Source organism: Canis aureus, chromosome 22 (assembly GCF_053574225.1).
Source record: "Canis aureus isolate CA01 chromosome 22, VMU_Caureus_v.1.0, whole genome shotgun sequence".
NCBI lineage: Eukaryota > Metazoa > Chordata > Mammalia > Carnivora > Canidae > Canis > Canis aureus.
This window is the reverse complement of record NC_135632.1, coordinates 51,961,038-51,982,634: the sequence shown is the minus strand read 5'-3', so window position 1 is coordinate 51,982,634 and position 21,597 is coordinate 51,961,038. Positions and strand designations below refer to the sequence as shown.

At 39.7% G+C, this 21,597-nt stretch overlaps 2 protein-coding genes across 10 annotated transcripts in view; one reads left to right on the top strand and one right to left on the bottom strand.

Moving 5' to 3' along the window:
* LOC144294232 (uncharacterized) overlaps positions 1 to 21,597 on the bottom strand; it is a 398,687-nt gene that overhangs the window by 47,574 nt on the left and 329,516 nt on the right. The gene's annotated exons all lie outside the window — the stretch shown is intronic.
* Positions 1 to 21,597, top strand: part of SYNDIG1 (synapse differentiation inducing 1) — a 188,806-nt gene that overhangs the window by 51,952 nt on the left and 115,257 nt on the right. The window contains exon 1 of one of the 8 annotated variants that reach the window (XM_077866052.1): positions 3,100 to 3,119. The exons of the other annotated variants lie outside the window; for them this stretch is intronic. The gene's annotated coding sequence lies outside the window, so the exon portion shown is untranslated. Of the gene's footprint in view, positions 1 to 3,099; positions 3,120 to 21,597 lie in introns of those variants that run through there. 8 annotated transcript variants of the gene reach the window in all.

Below are 21,597 nucleotides of genomic sequence, written 5' to 3'. Positions count from 1 at the left end.
TGTGCGCACACATGTGCACGTGTACACACACACACACACACACACTTCAATTGTCATTTTAAAATATAGATCCTAGTTTCTCTTGAACTCTATTCTTTTCTTCTCCCTCAACTTATTAAAGATGTATTCATTTATTTATTTTAGAGAGAGAGAGAGAAAGTGAGATAGAGGGAGAGTGAGAGAGAGCAGGGGGAGGGGCAGAGGGAGAGAGAGATCAAATCCGCAAGCAGATACCTTGGTTGAGCACAGAGCCTGACTCAAGGCTTGATCTCAGGACCGGAGATCATGACCTGAGCTGAAACCAAGAGTCAGCTTAACCAACTGAGCCACCCAGGCTCCCCTCTTCTTCCTCAACTTATTTAAAATGTATACTTTTTATATCATTAGATACTACTCTTAAAATTTTAATATGCATTCCTTAATGTACAAATTCCAGAGTTAATGCCATCAACATCCTTCTCCTTGAGAGTATAAGGATCCTAGAATCCACTTTCCATGTTAGATTTATTTATTTATTTATTTATTTATTTATTTATTTATTTATTTATTCATTCATTCATTCATTCATGAGAGACACACAGAGAGAGGCAGAGACACAGGCAAAGGGAGAAGCAGGCTCCATGCAGGGAGCCCAATGTGGGACTTGATCCCAGGACCCCGGGATCATGACCTGAGCCAAAGGCAGACACTCAACCACTGAGCCACCCAGGCATCCCTCCATGTTACATTACTGTTTACCATTTTAGTTCCTCATCACTTTTGTCAGTGCTAAAATTCATCATTATTATTGTCGCTCTTGTTGCTATTATTTTCTATAAGTGCTTATTAAAGATTACTCCTATTCCTCAATTGCCTTATATTTGCATCTAATTTCTGCCTTCTGTGTTGGATCTCCTCTGGTCCAGAGGACACATTTTAGTCGTCCTTTTAGTGGAGATCTCTCAGTGGTTTATTCTCTCAGTCTTTGGCCAAAGACTATTCTTATTGGTGAATTAATAGTTTAACTAGGTAGAGAATTCTAGGTTGAAAATGTTTTTTCTCTCCAGAACTTTGAAACTATTTTTGATTTTTGTGTAATTCATAGGGCTGTTGTTGAGAAATCTACTCTTGGTTTGCTTTTTTCCTGTAGGAAAACTATATATTTTTTCCCCAGATAAGATCATATTTTTATATAATTTTACTATGAGATCTATAGGTGTGGAATACCTTTTACTTAATTTGTATTTTGTGTTTCTGGACCTGCAAATTCACATCTTTCATTGGTTCTGATAAATTCTCAAATCTCTTTAGACATTGCCTCTTCCCCAATCTTAGTGTTCTCTCATTCTGGAATCTCCAGTCTATTCTAGAGTTTCTACCAGTTGACTGAGGGACATTGCCATTTTTATCTTCCTACCTTTTAATTTATTTTATTTTATTTATTTATGAAAGGCACACAGTGAGAGAGAGAGAGAGAGAGGCAGAGACATAGGCAAAGGGAGAAGGAGGCTCCATGCACCGGGAGCCCGACATGGGATTCGATCCCGGGTCTCCAGGATCGCGCCCTAGGCCAAAGGCAGGTTCTAAACCGCTGCGCCACCCAGGGATCCCTCTTCCTACCTTTTAATCTGTCTTTCATGTTTTCCATCTTATGCTAAATTCCAGTTATCATTAATTCCACATTCCAGTTCATTAATTCCCTCACCAGATAGTACCTATTTGCTCATTTGCTTGCCCATCATCTTTTAAATTAAATATATATTTTTATTTCAGGACATTCCAAATTACCCTTGCCTCTTGATCATGTAGGGTTTTTTCCTATGTGGATTTAGTTCCTTCCTGTATTTCTTGAATATATTCAAAGAGATTTATTGTTACCTCCATCTTAGTGTTTATTATTTGAAGTTCTTGGGCGACTGCTCTATCTGCTGACTCAGGCTCATCATGGACTATTTCTTAGTAAACTTTAGATTTCCAAATTGTGACCATCTTCACCGGAACTCAAGCAGAAAATTCTGCTTGAGGATTCCCTGAGGTGCAGGTATTGTGGCACAGGTGCCCCCTGGGGATCACTGACTTGAGACCACTATTTCATGGTAGTTTCTCAGCTTATGGTTTCCTTATCATGCACAGTAAAATTCCAAACCCCAATGCCACGTGATATTGAGTTCTAGCAGAGAACTTTTCCAGTCTCAGGCCAAGTGGACCAAGCTCTATTTTCTTCCTCATTGCACTGATGGGACAAAGTGAGCACTTTTACTGGATATGGTTGTCCTTTGGAGTTCCCATTTTTATGTGGGGTCTCAGGTCCTACTCTCTCTCTGAGGAAATCTAAAGACTGTCACCTCTGTCTACATGATCACTAAAACCCAATGTATTTTGTTTTGTTTTGTTTTCTTGGGTTTGTTGCTGTTTTGTTTTTTAACCAAGACTGACCTCTCTCCCCCCAAGGATGCAGAAGCATCAGTTTGCATTTCAGGCTCTCGATTTCACTTCTCTTTAATTTTTGCCCCTGAATATTTCCCTACCTTTCTTGTGAGCTCATCTATGCCTTTAAAGGAATCTTTGCTGTGTTACATAACATGCTTAGATACTGTGTCGCAGGAGGGTTTCACATTGTATAGTAAGCCGCCATGATTAAAGCAGATTTCTCCTGAGAAATCCAAAGATCTGGCAACAACAGGTCTGTTTCAGCAGGACTGAAATAGGCTAGAACCTTCGGCGGGGGAGTGTGTTCTGTGTTCAGTCTCTAAGTTGGCGCTTGCAATATTATTCTCATCCCTGTGTTAGCATTTATAATCCAGCATTATATGGTGCCTCCTTTTTCTAACTTTGAGGTTCACTTCTGTCAAGGCTTACCAGCTGAAGACGAACAGGAGCACCTATAGTCAAATGAAATTGCTTATATTGAGCTACTGCAGCAAGTCAGATGGACAACATAGAATCTTGGGAGCATCCTCTGTAGGAAGGAGAAAGTTCTTAAAGGATTGAGGCTGTGCTAAATAATTCTCGGGAGCAATTGGGGAGGGAGCAGCCATGGGTGTGATATTGCGGAGAAGCACATGGAGTTCAATAATTGGATATCTCAGTAACCTGTGTGCAGGAGGCAAAGGAACCAAGCAGAGCTGAGACCACCACTGGTAAGATGAGCACTTGCTCAGAAGTAAAGACTTTTGTAACTGCAGTAGGCTTCTTGCACAGAAACATGGTTTGGGGGGGTTCTCCATGTTCTCTTGGAAATAGAGCATCGGCAATCAACAGGGCTGATCTTCAGTATTCTTACCTCTTGGGGGTGAACAATTTCTGTCAAAGAGAAATCCCTCATTCCAAATTCCTCAGTTCTTCTAAAGCTCCTTCAGCAGGAACAACTAGCTGCTTGTCCCTGCCCATGTCCCAGTCTCTGATTTCCTGCCGAGCTCTGATTCATAAGGGCCATAAAGCTGTCATATATATGACTCAACATATTCACTGCTTGAATATATCTCTTAACACTATGTTTTCCCTCTTTAAGGCCTAGTCCAGAGAACATTAAGGAATTCACCTATGAAAAGACCAGCTCCTATCTGTTGATAATGCAATGAAATCATCGAAGCAGCCAGGGGACCTGTGGTGAGGGCCATCTCCACCCCTTTCTCCTAAAGCCTTTATTTACCCTTCCCGGGTCCAAACACCCCAGTATGAACCAAGCCTGGCCCAGCAGGTTCTCTGGAGCATGTGCCTCATTCCAATTTGTGTTCCTTGACCTTCACTAGGTTTGTGAAAGCCATCACTGACAGGCAGAGAATAACTGAAGAGTAAATGGCCATGGGCATAAACTTGAAATATTAGCATAGGAGCACTTGGTTGAAATGTGACTCATTTTTTGTGTCAGAACTCTGATGAATTAATTTCAGCTACTGATTTTTCGTATGTGTTTCTCAGGCTGAGCTCGCCCTCTGTTTGGCATGAAATTTCAGGAAGCAGCCTGAGAGTTTATTATGCTAATTAATTGGAAGATAGACCGTGGATGCCACCTATGAGATTGTGCATTTATTTCTGAATCTTTGTAATAAAGGAATTGTGTTTCTATATTAAAGAAGCACTTAGTTATTAGAACACTGCAAGGTGATATCATTTTTAGTTTTTCTGCTTTTAGTTTATTTTAGCATATCTGAGGTTTAGTAAAACTGGCACATGGGAAATAGCAAATCATTCTACCATTTCGCTTTTTGTGGGTTCTTGGAATCTCAAGCTGCATCCTACGTATCTTAGTAGATGATTTTTGATGTGAATGATGGGATGGTCATGTCTTCACGTTGAGATTCACTTATGTGAACTTGGGAAGGTAAGAAGCGTATTATTCTTGCGATTTCCTTTTTTACCCTTTCCCATGGAATAGATCCTAGCAACAACCATTCCCTATCCCAGTTCTGTGCTGTGTCTTAACTATTGACACAGAGAGATGGCCAAGTGGTTTCTTTGATCCTTTGATAGTTTATATTCCTCATGAAACTCTGATCTATGAGGAACCCTTGGTACATAGTGGATTCCTCTCTCCCTCTCCCCTGTCCCTCTTCCTCTCTTTTTCCTGCACACACAAACACACATACACCTGCCACCACACAAAACACGGAATATAATTGCTACAGATGACCCCTATTTAGTAACTAACTCACTTTCTAAGTAAATGTTACAGTCTGAGTTTCTCTCTTTTAGCTTATTTTCTCTTTAGTATCATATTTCTCCAATTTTAACATGTACATTCCTTTCACATTTTAATATTTCTGAAATTCTGAAATAGAGATGCATCTTACCATCTACAGCTACTGAGACTTTATGAAATACGACAAGGTTTTCCTTGAGCATGCCTTTATGCGTATGGGTAAGTCTAAATTAATATTGGCTGTATGAAGCAATAATAAGTTATTACAGGGTTTAATTATATGTATTTAGTATAATTATAACTAACAATATTTTCTATATTATATATAATTTAAAATAAGGATAGTAGTGCTAAGTTGGAAGATTGTGATAAGAATTAACATGTTCAAAAAAAAAGAATTAACATGTTCAATGCTTCTTGTATTTTCCAGAAAATGGCAAAAGAGCCAATTTATTTATATTAAATTCAAATAAGTTCAAAGGTACCATATTTTATTGGCTTTTGAAGAAAGTGATTTTTTTATTGTGGTAAAATATATGTAACATAAAATTGACCATTTTAGCCATTTTAAAGTGTACGGTTCAGTGACACATGTGCATTCACATCATTGTACAACCATCACCACTGACCATCTCTTGAACTTTTTCATCATTTCAAACTGAAATGTGTCCTCATTAAATAATAACTCCCCATTTCTCCCTTGCTCCATTTCCTGATGACCACCATTCTGTTTTCTGTTCTATAAATTTGATTATTCTGAATACCTCATGTAAGTGGAATCATGTAGTATTTGTTTTGTGTCTGGCTCATTTCACTTAGCATAATGTTTTCAAGGTTCATCCATATTGTAGCATGTGTCTTAGGGTCCTTCCTTTTTAAAGCTAAATAATATTCCATTGTATGGATATCTCTCATTTTGTTTATTCATTTATCTGTTGATAGGAAGTTGGGTAGCTTCCATCATGTGACTCTTATGAATAATGTTGCTATGAACAAGGTCTATAAGTATCTCTTTGAGACCCTGCTTTCTGTTATTTGGGGTATATACCCAGAAATAGAATTCCTGGATCTTAAGGAAATTTTATGCCTAATTTTTGAGGACTTGCCAGACTATTTTCCACAGGATCTGTGCCATTTTACATTTACATTTATATACCAGCAATACACTTCATTTCTCCATGATGAAATGATTTAAAAAATTATTTGCTTTGTATTTTTGTGTGTGGCTATTTTGGCTAGGATAAGAAAGGCATATAAAATATGAAGTATTATGCAAAAAAGAATAATGAAAATTCTAAACCTCTCACCTTGACTCTAACATACTCTTCCATATCCCCAACCTACTTCCCAGAGGCAACTCCTGTTCACCTTTTTCTTTTGACAGTTACTGCCATATCTTGACTGCCGTGTTCATCCAGTTACTTCTTGATCTGTTGACTTTGGATTCTGTCCAATGGGTTTCCTACTTTGACAGGATAGGAAACATTAGTATGTGGTTCACTAACACCACTGCCCATCTCCTCTGACATTTCGGTGTTGTATAATTGTGAGTTCTCCCATAGGTTCTATTATATGTTTAAGTGAACATCATTAAACTTCCATCTCCTGTCTTCCTACCAGACAGGATGAGGGTGGGGTGGCAGGCTTGTTAACTCTGCCTCCTTTGTTTCTATTTGCCTTACCATTAAGGTTGGCTGTGTCCTCACTTTTACATTAGGATGAATGAGTCTAGCTTAGTGGCTATGAGTCAAACCCTAAAATCAGTCTTCCTGGAAATAAATCTGACTCTGCTGCTTACAGGGGGAAGACACTGAGCAAGTTACGTAGCTTCCTGGTGCCTCAGTTTGCACATCAGTGAAATGAACAGAACAGCAATAAATAACTTTTCAGGGTTATTTTGAAAATTAAACAAGGTAATCTTCATAAAGATGCACGGTGTTTAGCACTTAGGTGTCTGGTCAAAATGATGATGATGATGGTGACTTTGTTGGAACTCGTAACTTTTAAAATCTGTTTTTTAGTTATGTAGATTCCAAATCTTAAATTATTAAACAGTTATCATCATGATTCTATGAGTACTAGGATTGTAAACCCAAGTCATAGTGATGAAATTATATTTCTTTGATTCTGATTTCTGGTATTATGACCCTCCTGTACCAGAAGAAAAAAGATATTTTTCGTGTCTAGGTCAAGTGGATGTCTTTTGCTTTTACTTTGTATTTGGATCTATGGAACTCTTAAACAATTTTTCCGAATGTGAGTGTATATGTGTGTGTGTGTGTGTGTGTGTGTGTGTGTGCGTGTGTGTGTGTGTTTTCTGGAGTTTCTAAATGACTTTCTTTCAACATTGAGGGAAGAAACTTGCACCTTCTTCCCAGCATAACTGTATCTTCCAGTTTTGCACCTATTTGGTCTTTCCTACTCAGAAGATGGCCTTTGGAAAGTCTACAGATTTGTCCTAAATTGGACAGACTGTTGATAGACACCTGCCATACAGAGGTTTCTTTTTATTCGTTTCTGGAGTTATTCACTGTGTATTTTATCCCTGATTTTCCACTTCCTTGGTGTCCACTATGTATTTTTCTCTGGAGTAAATTTGTAAGTTACTTATTTATGGAGAATGTGTGAAATGAATTTTCTGAGTGCTGAAAATATTTGTCGTTGATGTTTTGTTTCCTTTTTTAATTTTGTTCACAGTTGGATGATTGGTTGAGTGCATAACTTAACAGATTTTTCTGACAGCTCACAAGAAATTATTGGGTTGTCTTTCCAGCATGGGTTGTTGTAATGGAAAGTCCAATGTCAGCCTATATGCCTCTATGCCCTCAGCCACTAGCCACCTCCTTGCAGTCTGGGCTGTAGCTGCCTCTTCGGGTTTCCACTGACTTTCCTTCTTCAGCAGTTGGTGCAACTCAACATCTACTGTGGCTTTTTAAAATTCTTTATTTTGTTAAGTATTTATTACTGTTTTCCTTTCTATTAAAATCTTTTATGAACATCTTATTGAGGTCTTTAAGAGAAGGGAGAAAAATGATGTGTGCTCAGTGCTCCCTCTTGCGAAGAATCACGGCTCCTTTATGGATATGGTTTTGTCTCTCTGGTTAGTTTCATTGGAGGCTTGGTGTTATAGAAAAAACTTCTGACTTTGTTGATTCTCTGTGTTGTATATTTGCTTAGTATTTCACTAGTTTCTGCTCTTATCTTTATTACCATCTGTCATATATATTCTTTCCCTTTTATCTAATTTATATATTTGGATATCCACTCCTTTTTAGCCTTTATTTCCCTCATATATTCATTTAAGCCTACATTTCTCTCTTGTACTGCTTCAGCTGCATCTATTGGTTTTGATATGTATTTTGTTTTTTTTTTTAATTTTTTTATTTATTTATGATAGTCACACAGAGAGAGAGGCAGAGACACAGGCAGAGGGAGAAGCAGGCTCCATGCACCGGGAGCCCGAGGTGGGATTCCTCCCGGGTCTCCAGGATCGCGCCAAAGGCAGGCGCCAAACCGCTGTATTTTGTTTTAATACGTAGTTTTGCAGTATGATTCCAAATAATTTTACATTTTTTTTGGTTCTTTTTTTGTCCAGTATTAAGAAAGCATTTGTTTTTCAATTGCAAATGGATATGATTTTTATGAAATGTATTGACTTGTATATTAACTGTGTTGTGATTAGAGAAAGTGGTCTATAAGATAGTAATTATTTGAAATTTATTGGCACTTCATGGCCTACTACTTGATCAGTTTTTGGAAGGAAGGGAGGAAGGGATGGTTGGACAGAAGAAGGGATGGAAAGAAAGATAAAGAGAAACAGAGAGAGAAAAAAAGAAAGAAACCAGGTGCCTAGAAGAATCTCTAGTCTCTAATTGTTAGATCCAGAGTTTTATAGGAGTTCATTTGCTGAAAATTATTACTGCTTGTTTTTTTAAAATATTCTATGTCTTTATTATTTTTGGTCTCTTTATTTCCTAATATAATTGAGAGAGTGTTTTGAAGTCTCTTGTTCTGCTGGTGAAGATATCACATAATTCTGTCAATTTTGTTTTGTTATGTATATACTATGATCCTAATGGATGATGTGCATGGAAGTTGAGAATTCAACCTAATGAATTGAACCTCTTACTATGTAGCAACTATGTAGTAACATTTTCTACTTAATATCTGCTTTGTTTTAGAATCATTAAACTCTGCTGGGTTCCTTATCTTTTGCTTAGGATTTTTTTTGTTGTTCTTGTACATGTATTTTCCATCCTTTTCCTTTCAGTGCTTCAGTGCACTTATGCTTTCGGCATGTCTCTTATAAATAACATATTTCTGGATATCATTTTAAATCCAGACTAAAAATTTATTTTAACTGGTGATTTTAATTAGTATTTGCCTAGTGTGAATCCAAATATATTTTACTTGTTGTTACCTTGTTTTTATTCACTTTTGTTGTGCTTTTTGTTTTCACTCTTAGTGATTTTTTTCTCTCTCCTGGTTTGAAATGTACATAACTATTTCAATTCATTTTGCACTTATCCTTGAAATTTATTCTTGTATTTGATCTAAGTCAAAACATGAATATTTTAACATACTTCTGAAACATTTAAATGACCTTAGAATCACCCATGTGCTGATGGAGATACTATTTTTTTTACATAGTTTAACTATTTATTTATTTATTTATTTATTTATTTATTTATTTATTATTTTTAGTTTAACTTTTTAAATAAACCTCACTATTGGAAGGGGCATATATAGTCATTATTTGTTTGAATTCACAAAGACATTATTGGTTTATTTGCTCATCAGTCTTTCCATCTTAAGCAGTGGGCCAGCATTATTTTTCTTCTATCTGCAGTGCATCCTTTAAAATTCCTTTGGCTTAAGTCTCTTGGGATTTTTTTAAGTCTATATTTAAATGTCTTATTTCATTTTGTGAAAGATAATTTTATTGTATACTGTTTTGAGCTAACAGGTAATTTCTCTCAATATAGTAAAGATCCTAGTCCATTGTGGCCTGGCTTCTATAATTGCTGGATGTCTGTCATTGCTGTGTAAATTATCTGCCCTTTACTTTTGACTGCATTTAGAATCACCTTTCAATATTGTGTTCATCAGTTTAAAGACAGCATGTCAGTGTGGAGTTTATCAGTAATTTTGTGTTTCTCCTCAGTTCTGAAAATTTCACAGGTGACATTCCTTCAAGTATTACTTCTCTTTTCCCCAAGATTCTTCTTTGTTTCTGGGACTCCTCATAGATGTAGCTTGAACTTTCTTATTCTAAACTCCATACTCTTAACAACCTATTTATATTACCTAATTCTTTTTGGCTTAATGATGCATTATGGATACAGACATATCTCATTTTATTGCTCTTCATGGATATTGCTTTTTTTTTTTTTTTTTTTTTTTTTTTTTTTTTTTTTTTACAAATTGATAGCTTGTGGCAACTCTGTGTAAAGCAAATCTATGGGCACCATTTTTCCAACATCATTTGTTCACTTCATGTCTCTGTGTCACATTTTGCTAATTCTCATACTATTCCAAACTTTTTCTTTATTACTTCTTCCTTTGAGCCAAAGCCTAATACAGAACAAGGCCCTAATTCTCTTTAATTCTGTGAAGGCTGAGAAAGATGAGGAAGCTGCAGAAGAAAAGTTTGAAGCTCATAGAGGTTGAGCTTATGAGGTTTAAGGAAAGAAGTTGTCTCCATGACATGACACTGCAAGGTAAAGCAGCAAGTGTTGCTGTAGAAGCTGCAGCAAGTTATCCAGAAGATCTCATGAAGATAATTAAAAATATGGGTACACTAATAATATATTTTCAATGCAGATTAAAACAATCTTTTATTGGAAGATGATGCCATCTAGGACTTTCATAGCTAGAGAAGAGAGGTCAATGCCTAGGCTTCAAAGCTTCAAAGCACAGGCTGACCATTTTGTTAGGGCTAATGCAGCTGGTAGCTGGTAACTTAAGTTGAAGCCAGTGATCATTTGCCATTCCAAAAATCCTAGGGCCCTTAAGAATTATGCTATGTCTACTCTGCCTGGACTGTCTAAATAAAACAACAAAGCTTGATGACATCGCATCTATTTACAACATGATTTATTTTAAGCATGCCATTGAGACCTACTGTTCAGAAACAAAAATTCATCTCAAAATATTATTGCTCATTGACAATGCACCTAACCACTCAAGACTTATTAAAATGAACAACAAGACTAATGTTTTCATGCCTGCTAAGACAACATCCTTGGATCAAGGAGTAATTTCAACTTTTAAGTTTTCTAATTTAAGAAATACTTCATTAGGCTCTAGCTGCCATAGATAGTGATCCTTCTGATGTATCTGGACAAAATAAATAGAAAACCTAGAAAGCCTTGACTGCTCTAGGTGCCACTAAGAACATTTGTGATTTATGGAAATATCAACATTATTAGGAGTTGGAAGAAGTTGATTCTAGCCCTCATGGATGACTTTGAGGGTTCTGAGACTTCAGTTGAGGAGGTCACTACAGACATGGTGTAAACAGCAAGAGAGCTAGAATCACAAGTGAAGACTGAAGATGGAGCTGAATTGATGCCATCTCATAAAACTTGAAGAGATAAAGAGTTGCTTCTTTTGGATGAACAAAGAAAGTTCTGCCTTGGGGTAGAATCTACTCCTGATGAAGAGGCTGTGAAGATTATTGAAATGACAATAAAGGATTTAAAATATTATGTAAACTTAGTTGATAAAGCAGCAGTTAGATTTGAGAGGAGACTCCATTTGTGAAAGAAACTCTTCTGTGGGTAAAATGCTATCAAACGGCATCACCTGTTACAGAGAAATCACTCATGAAAGAAAGTTAATCGATGTGACACATTTCACTGTTGTCTTACTTTAAGAAATTTCCTTGGACACCGAGGCTCCTTCCACAGTTTGGTTATCATTTGGGGAATATAAATAATAGTGAAAGGGAATATAAGGGAAGGGAGAAGAAATGTGTGGGAAATATCAGAAAGGGAGACAGAACGTAAAGACTGCTAACTCTGGGAAACGAACTAGGGGTGGTAGAAGGGGAGGAGGGCGGGGCGTGGGAGTGAATGGGTGACGGGCACTGGGGGTTATTCTGTATGTTAGTAAATTGAACACCAATAAAAAATTAAAAAAAAAAATTCTCAAAAAAAAAAAAAAAAAGAAAGAAATTTCCACAACCACCCCAGCCTTTAGTGACCACCGCCCTGAGCAGTCAGCAGCCACCAACATCGAGGCAAGACTTTTCACCATCAGGAAGACTTGCTGAGAGCTCAGATGATGGTTATCATTTTTTTAGTAATAACATATTTTTAGAGTATATACATTGTTTTTTGCTTAGAACAATGCTATCACCTAATTAATAGGCTATAACACAGTATAACTTTTGTATGTACTGGGAAACCAAACAATTGACTTGACTCACTTTTTTGCATGTCTGCTTTTCTGTAGTGGTCTGGAACCAAACCCACAATATCTCTGAGATCTGCCTACATTTTTCATAAATCTAACTTCTAGGTTATATTTTTTCTCCAACTATCTCTATTTTGCTCTTTAAATTTTAGTTATTCTTTTATGTTTTTATTTCAACTGAAAATGTTTCTGTTTTTAAAATTCAATCCATTTTCATTTTTTTCTTATTACTGATAGTCTCTTGTTACTCGCTCACCTTTAAGTATCTCTACCTATTTCTATAAATATTTTATAAATTATTTGTTCTACATTCTTACTATTCCAATACATTAAATCCTTGATTGCTCAAAGCTATGCTTTTTCTACTGATTCTCACTCACAGTGCCATGCAGTCTTTTGTGCATACTGATCTTTAATTGTCAGCTCTTTGCTTGATTTTATTATGTGATTAAATTTGGGGAGTTTTCACCACAGAGGTTTGATTCTATTTCTGTGATAGCCAGGGGCTACTTAACACTATGTCAGAACCTTCAGAATTAGGATTCTAAAAGTCTGGACCTTGGATCAGCAGCATCAGAATTACCCAGAACTTCTTAGCAGCAAAAAATTTTGTTACCATTCCACAGTGATTAAGAAACTCTGCTGGTGAAGCCTAGCAACCTTTATGGTTAACAAGCCCTCCAGGTTATTCTAAGGCATGCTTGAATTTGAGAACTTCCATTAAAGAATCTTAGCTGAGCATGGGGATTCAGTCTCAACATCTTTGTCTTGTGTCTTTACCAAGACTATATAATTTACTATCCTTGTTACCATTGGCATTTTAAATCAATGCAATTCTGCCCCTTGTAGTAATGTTTTATGGGATGGTGGTAATCTTGTTTCTTTCTCAACCAGTGGTATCTCAAAGTGTGTTCTAATCCAGGGTTTTATTTTGTAGTAAGGGAGCCCTCAGAGCATCTAGTCAGCTATAATGCTACAAGTAACACTCTGTTCATTGAGGTTTTAATTTGACAAATGTATTTTTTATTTCTAGGGTTCTCAGTCCTTTGTTTCTAAACATATTATGAACCTTTATCTGATAGTATCAATAGCTGCAGTCATGGAGATATAATTTGGTGATATTTTTTCTCTCTCTTGTTAATTGTGGCTTATTTCTTAAATATTTAATTTCAAACTGAGATTTTTTTTAACAGTGTCTATGGACATTTTCTGAGGCCTGTCTTTAACACATTCTTCCAGAAAGGATTTGTATTTGCCTCTACCAAGTAGGGTGCAAAACTTTCTGTCCCAAACACTCCAAATGAAGTGTTCAACTGCATTTTTCAAGGCGCATTTAGAGTGTGAAATCCAAGTGTGACTGCAGGCTTGTGGTTAGAAATTCTCAGAGGTGAAGTCACCGTAGCACCCTCCAGAAATAATGGGTTACCCACAAGAATTTTAGAGACAAGAATAACTTCAAGGCTTTCTGTCTCTCTCACTCACTGGTGGGAAGGAAGACTTCTTGCTTGAGCATGTATCCACGTTCACAGTCTTCTCACTGAATTCTTCAACACCACATGTGTAGCCTCTATATCTCCAAACCATAGAGTGGTGTGTGTGTGTTGGGGAAGGGGATGTCACTGCTTTTGATTGTAATGGCAGTGATTGTTGGTGGTGGTAGTGGTAATGGTGGTATGGGAGGGGTTATGGAATTAGTCGACTTTTTCTGTGAAATGCCAGATAAATATTTTAGGCTTTGCAAACCATATGGCCTCTGCACAACTACTCAACTTTGCCTTTCTAGTGCAGAATAGCCATAGGCATATATGAACGAATGGATGTGGGTGTGGTTCAGTGAAATTTTATTTGTGGACACTGACATTTTAATTTCTTATGGTTTTCATGTGTCTTGGAATATACTTCTTTTCTTCAACCACTTAAAAATGTAAAAAGCAGTCTTAGCCTGTGAACTATACAAACGTGTGTGCTGGATGTGTCCTGTGGGCTACAGTTTGCCAATTCTTGGTGGTAGTATTAGTGTTGAGGATGATGATGATGATGGTGGTGATGGTGGTTATGATGATAGTGGTGGTGATAAAGATGGTGAAGTCTTAGTGAAGGTGAGGAAGGTAGAGATGGTCATGGCAGTGATGGAGATGATGGTGGTCAAAATGGTGGTGGTGATGGTCATGATGATGATGATGGTGGTAGTGGTGGTGGTGATGGTAGTGATGGAGATGATGGTGGTGGTGATGGTGGTGGCAGTGATGATGGTGATGGTAGGGGTCATGATTGTAGTGGTGGTGATGGAGATGATGGTGGTGGTAATGGTGATGGTGATGATGATAATGGTGGTGGTGTTGACAGTAGTAATGGAGGTGGTGGTGGTGATGGTGGTGGTGGTGGTGGTGATGGTGAAGGCAGTGGTAGTGATTGTAGGATGATGACATTACTAAAGGTGATGAGTGTAATAGAACTGGTAGAGGTGGACATGTAGGTGCTATTGGTGAGGAAGCCACCTTCCTTTAACATATTCCTTAAAACTGAGATGGAGACTCACAAAGCTAAAGCAAGTTGGCATAGCTTTTATAGGCAACAAGAACCCTAATACGCAGGTTTTCTCATTTCCAGTATCACAGCATTTCTTCTGCACTTCCCTGATCATTAATGAACCAGATTTAGAATTCTTGCAGACTCTTCCTTGGCGGTACTGTGACAAAGCCTTACTTACTAGTAGACATTTGGATTGGCCTTGTGTACAGGAAGTCCCAGGTCACCAAAAGTGATAAGTTCCATGGTACAGCATTCTGCAATTGTAATGTGCCATTTAAATGTTAAATAACAATAACTGATCTGGCTCTGAATGCTTCATTAACTGTTTCCACTGCCAAATCACAGGCTTTTCTATGTGTTCTGCCAAAGGCAAATTTTAATTGTTTTAATGAGGATTTGCAAGCAGCTCTTCTCTCAACACTTGGGCACTGGCAGAAACACATACATCATTTGCTTAGCAGGAGGGAAGTATTTCTGTTTACACAAAAGGTATCTAACAGTGTTGGGGTGTAGGGAAGACCCAGCACCTGGTGCCCTAATGGTTTCCTTAATTGAGCTGTATGAGAAGGGATTAAAAGTGTTAGAAGCAATCCATTCCTGTCAGACATCCAAAGCATCCTGGCTTAATCTGCTAATTAGTTAATTTTCCACATCAGTTGCATAGTTTGCTCTGTTTCTACTTGGAGATGCTGCTCCTAAAAGTTGTTTTATGTATTAAATGTAACTGTTACTACACAAAATCTTTGGCATATGAGGTTGTTAATCAGCTGCAGAGGTACAGATATTAGATCCTACTTTGTAAAAACACTCCACACTAAGCAAATCCTAAGCTCAACAGTACAGATCTTTAAATCTTCCTGTGGGAGGGGAAAGTGGAGGGGGGAGGGGGCAGGAGACAGAATTATTCTAGAATTGTTACAGACTCAGGAAAAAAAAAAGTGAGACAGAGTACTTCCATTTGTCCTCTGTGTCCATGCCTTTGTTTGGAAATCACTGTACTTACAACATTGGTTCTCAAAACTTACATTATATTTTTTCTAGTTATTTCCTAAGAGCAAAGCATCAATTAAACATTAGAGACAAGTTTGAGAAAAATGCAACCTGTAATGTATAATCCCAATTTCTCCATGTGTAATTCTACCATATTCATAATGTATAATTCCTCGTGGAGCATGCTAGGATTCTTTAAAAATGATGTATGTTGTAAGGGGTAGAAGCAGATAGAACATAAAATTGCTCAGATCCTGTTCATAGTGGCGGCTTTGGCTGCAGCATGGGCTGCCTTATTCTGACTTGAAACTCAGATCTACAAAAGCATCTTCTATATTCGAGTGTCTGCATGTTCTATTTCACAGGGAGGAGGCAGGCTCAGTCTGCAGTGTCTTCTCCATCAGTAGGTCACGTGGCCTGCCTGCCAGTGAGGTTTCTCTGGTCCAGCTAATGTTTGAGAGACCCCGCCTCTGCTTCCAAACATCTATGTTGTCTGTCACTCTGTGTTCCCAGCCATATGTGAAATGCCTTTTCCTCACTCCAGAGGTGCAGGCTGAGGGTTTGTTTTGCTTTGTTTTGTTTTTGAGACACTTTCAATCTCATGATATATTTGCTGGAAGAAGAATGTACTCTTTTATCAACCATTCAACAAAAGAGATCAATCATAGTTAGCTCCCTGTAACGCAGGACTCTAGTGGTAACAACCATCCCTCAGTGGAAGTAGTAAACAAAATGCAGTATATCCCTCAAATGGATTATTATTCAGCCATAAAAAGGAGTGAAGTTCTGATACATACAACAACATGAAAAGCATTATGTGAAGTGGAAGAAGGAAGACATAAATACCATGTGTTGTATGATTCCGTTTATATGAAATGTCCATAATAATCAAATCCATAGAGGCAGAAGGTAGATCAGTGGTTGGCAGGGGCTGTGGGAGGGAGGAATGGGAGTGACTACTTACTGGATATGAAATGATGAAAATGTTCTGGAATTAGATAACAGTGAGGGTTGCACAATTCTGTGAATATCCTACAACTCTCAGAATTGTGCACTTCAAAAATTAGGTGAGTTTTTATAGTGTGTGATATATCTGAATAATGCTGCTATTTTTTTTAAAAATGAATAAAATACTAGTGATAACAAAAGAGAGCAGCAGAATTGTAATCCTCCTGAAATACTGCATACCTTTCAGATGTGAGAGCAGATGGTGAGGGCCTTCAGTCTGCAGTCTTCCCAGCTTCTCAGGTGATGTGTCACTGTGACTCTAGCTGAGTGAGGAGACCAATACACCTGGGTTCAAATTCCACCCATTCCTCTCCTTCACTGACATATCCTCTCTGGTTGTATTTAGATCATTCACTGTGAGGATTGATGACCTTGTAGAATATGAAGGATACCACCAGAGACACGGTCTCTGAATCCCAGAGGCCATTGGGGGCATTCATCTTCTTTTTTTTATTTTTTATTTTTTATTTTTTAAATTTTGGGGGGGGCATTCACCTTCTTGTCAAAGAGTTGACGAATCAGTCTTAACCTTGTGTGTTAGAGGCCAGAAAACCTAATTGATTCCCAACTCATGAGAGAATCCATCTTTTAGAGGTCAGGCTTACAATATCCTACCTGAGACTGTTCTCAGTAGCCAGATTGCAAATTTATCAATTAGCAGTGAGGAATCCCTCTCTTGGGGACCAAGAACACGAAGCCTGTGGGAATGATCACACACTCCCCATCCCTGTAATAAGGCGGCTTCTGATTTTTCAAAGAGAATTGACTTTCATAAGTCTATTTTTAATTTTGGTTTTAAAACATGTTCATCCAAACCAGCATGGTGCCCTTTGCTCTGGCTGGCCTAGGAGGGCTTCCATCTCTTTAGGTGGCTTCAGTTTGGGTATGTAAAGGCAAATAGGTACCTCTTCTGCAAGTCCTGACAAGAGAAATGAGCTCAGCCATTCAATAGTATCATAGACTTGTGAGCTTGTAGAATACAAAGTGGCTCATTTGGTTCTCTTGTCTCTACAGAAGTGATGGCAGCACCTCAAAGGCTTGTTGGACAATACTCTGATGCCTTAGATTTCCTCCCCAAGAAATAGGCCCCAAGATAAGAATTCAAGAGGACCAGTAGAGGAGAGTGGAAGTGAGACAGGAATGGAAAGTGCCAAAAAATGGTGCATTGGACATCAAGATAACCCCTCGGCTACTGGGCGAACAGGCCTGCTAGGGCCTTGAGAGAGTGTGCAGGACACCTGCCTCAGACTGTCCCACCAAGAGACAAAGATGCTGAGCATTCATCCATCAACTTCCCATCTGTCATCAGTTGACACTGCACCACAGGCCTTAATTCCTCTGACGTGGCCTATGATAGCCAAAATGGGGTCATCAGCTCTGGAATGATGGGAACCAGGGCATGGGGAGGGGAACCCATGGATTTAGCTCATCTAGTAAATGTGAACTCATCATCATCCCACCTATATTCCCAAATCCATCCTTCACCCATTGTTTCCTACTTTGGCAATAGCCTCTCAGTCCACCAGGGGTTTGGGCCAGAGGGAGGGGTGCTTCATCCCCACATTCCCCACTCCCTTGCCTCATTGTACATATCCAAGGAAGCAGTCAGGCCTGTTGACTCTGCCTCCTACATACTTCCAGAACTGCATATATCTCTCCATTCATGGCCCTTTCTGAGGTCACCAGCCCCTCAGCTGGGATTCCTGCTTCCAGCCAGCCCAGATACACCTCCAGGGCTTCCGTCTCCATCCCACATCTCACTAGCTGCCTAAGGTTGTCAGGATAGGTTCCAGTGCTCCTGCCACCATCCTCACCCTCTTGTCTCTTCCAACCCTTGCTCCATTCAGTTGCACTGCCTTCTGTCCTGCTGGTTCCTTGCCTCTGGCCCCAAAACATTTGACACCAGGAACACATCTCCCTTTTCTCTCTGCCTTGACCCCCTAACTCCTCCTCACCATTCAGGTCTTAACCTTTAATGACAGCTCCACAGGAGTCTTTTTCTAAATCCTCAGCCTGGGTTACTGCACCCAGTTTCTTGTGTATTCTCTAAAGGCAGGCTTGTCCTTGCCTAGAGCACTGGGTACAGTTTAATGCTTATTCACAGACAGTCTTTCTCCTGTGCCCACAAAATGCCTGTCAGGTGGATGCATGGAAATGCCTGGTACATGCTCACCATATGCTAGGTGCTAAATACATGCTGACCTCCTTCTTCACTGGTTTTGGGGGAGGGAATTCAAATTCCATTTTGAAGCTTTTCAAGGCCACCTATGCTCAGGATATCATCTGCTCTGGACAGCTGGCCTCTGTCCACCCCACCCCCAGAGCCTGATTCTCCAACCTCAGACACTGAGAGATCATTGTTGCTTCGGATGGCAAGTGTTTGCTGGTCCAGCTTAGAAAGCCTTCAGCATCCAGACTCATAGGAAAACAGTGCTTCTATTATCTGTAGGGATCATTTATCTTTAATTAAAATAGGGATGGGATGGGAATCATTACCTGCTTGGGAGAAGGATTCATGTAGTTTGCTGGTTTATTGCTGACTTATGTGCAAAAACTTTCTAGAGGAGAACAGAATGCTTGCTCTCTGTGCCAAGGGAAGTTCTAGGAAAACATGTGATGAAAATTGAACCCTCATCACCAAATGTGTGGAAATATGCTTTCCCCCATACGATATAGAATTTCTGGCTGCAATAACTTCTTAAGTGAAAAGATTATATATAAATCAAGAAAAGCCATAGCATTCCATAACTGAGTGTTAAGACAGATGAGTTCTTAAAATACCCACCTCTTAGGTTAGCTGCTCTACAGGTAATTTCTCTCAATGGAGAAACATTTTGTTTCCATCAGTGAAGTTCTTGTCACATGTATTTGAGGGCTCTGTTGCAGCCTCCTTTGGCAAAACATCATTAGTTATTTGTCAAGCCCTTGTGGACCGGATGGATGGTCCCGGACTCATCTTCAGGATTGCAAGGATGGTGGGACTGTGAATCTCTGACCTGGAAGAGCTCACAGAACAGCTGAGGCAAGGCCCTGTCCAAGGTGAATCACAGGGTGGGCATTGTGGGCGATCTCACAGAGGTCTGACCTGGACAATGCCCCGTTGGGGAGGTGATGTGTGGCAAAGACCACTTGTGGCGTTAGCAGGAATGCAGGGAGAGGAGAGCAGGGACTGGAGGGGGTGACAGGCCCAGTGGGCTTAACACCTACAGAGGCCAGGTCAGAGCATAAATCTGCCTTCAGGAAAGTGAGACATGGGACATCAGGCCTCACAGTCTACTCTGAAGCCTGGTGTATGGATAGTAGATCCACATGAGCCTCCCAGAAGAGGAGCCATCATCACAGGTCCCAGTGCAATCCCAGCCCTCCCACCAACAGTGGGGAAGGACTTAGTGAGCAATAGTATTTGTCAACACAGAGAGCACCATTCACAATGTGTGTACAAAGATGAGCCAATATAAACACATTTGGGAGATTTTTCATAAACATCTCCACTCACAGTGTCTTTTGAAAAATTAGAAGTGGTAGCATAGAAACACACGTTGGCAGAGACAGAGACAGCAGGTATCAGGAGCCTGCAGCTGTCCTGAGACAGACAGCATTTCCTGCCTGGCCTGGGAGACCTTGGTCTGGCCACCAGCTGAGGACAGTTTTCTAGGCAGCCTGCATCTGAGGGGTATCTCTGAGGTCTGACCACAGAACTAGTGACTGCAGGCAGCAGAGGGAGGAGTAAACAGTTGAGAGTGTCTTCTAAACTTGGAGGGATGAGCTCTGTGGAGAGTGATTTTGAAAGTCGGTTTATTGGCAACAGAATCAAACATCAAGCAAACAGACAAAAAACAGCAACAAAATGGTCCAGGGGGATCAAGAACTCTACCCTGAGCAGTGCTCCCAATTTTTGTGTCCCACCTCTCTTCCTCATTATTACCCATTTTGGCTGTTCTTTCTTCCTAGGTGGCTCCTCTATCTGGGAGGGTATTCACAACTATTTTTCCATGAATTATTCAGAAACAGTTTTGGGCAAATCCTTGTCTTTTTGACCTGAGTAGCAATAGGAGTTGGGACCAGCTTTGTTGCCTTCACCGGCTCACTCAGTGAGCCCCAGTCTGCCTCCAGACAAGTGAATGAGCTGCAGTCAGTACTCAGCTTGTGATCCTCAGAGACCTCCCTTAGCAAAAAAGGCTGCTGGCTGCCCTGTCTGTTGGGAGTGGGGGCGACCCAGGGATCCAGCTCAGTGCTCCTGGGTCATGGGGACTGTGCAGTGAGCACTGTGCCCCTGGCCCTGGAGCTCTCCCAGGACTTCAGGGAGACAGCCCCAGGCCACACAGCCACCTCAGTGTAGAAACCCTGTATGTTATTTGCAAACCTAGCTGAACACAGTCTTTTGAAAAGTGGAAAACCACCCACAGCTGGGAGAATGGTCATACTTCTACCTGTGATGAATGAGAGGGGTTCAGCACACCTGTGTTGTGCAGAAACCACCAAGCAGGAACTCTTCAGTTAAATAGGAAAGACACACGGAGCACTTGGGTGGCTCAGTCAGTTAAGCATCTGCCTTCAAGTCAGTTCATGATCTCAGGTCTTGGGATTGAGCCCTGCCTTGTGCTCTCTGCTCAGTGGGGAGTCTGTTTCTCTCTCTCCCTCTGTGCTTTTTTTTTCTCTCTCTCAAATAAATAAATAAAATCTTCAAAGAAAATAGGAAGGACTCACTATGAGAAGTGAATGCTTTCGGCAAGGTCTCTGGGCCCCTCAGGGAGGCCTCATTATCTGCTCTGACAGCAGCAGCACAGGAATTGGGGGTTAAGAATCCTCAGGCCACTGATGTCACTACTCCTATTGCCTCTTTATGATCAGTTTGTCAAGGGGATGAAATAACACAAAACCCAGGAATCATAATCAGTGATATCCAGATTCATGCCACCCTGAGGGTTTCTGCAGGACACTGGCCCCTCCCCATTGCCCTGAGGCCTGCTGAACATGCGTAGAGTGAGTGCGCTGTGCATCAGAGCCAGACCACCAGTGCTGGTGCC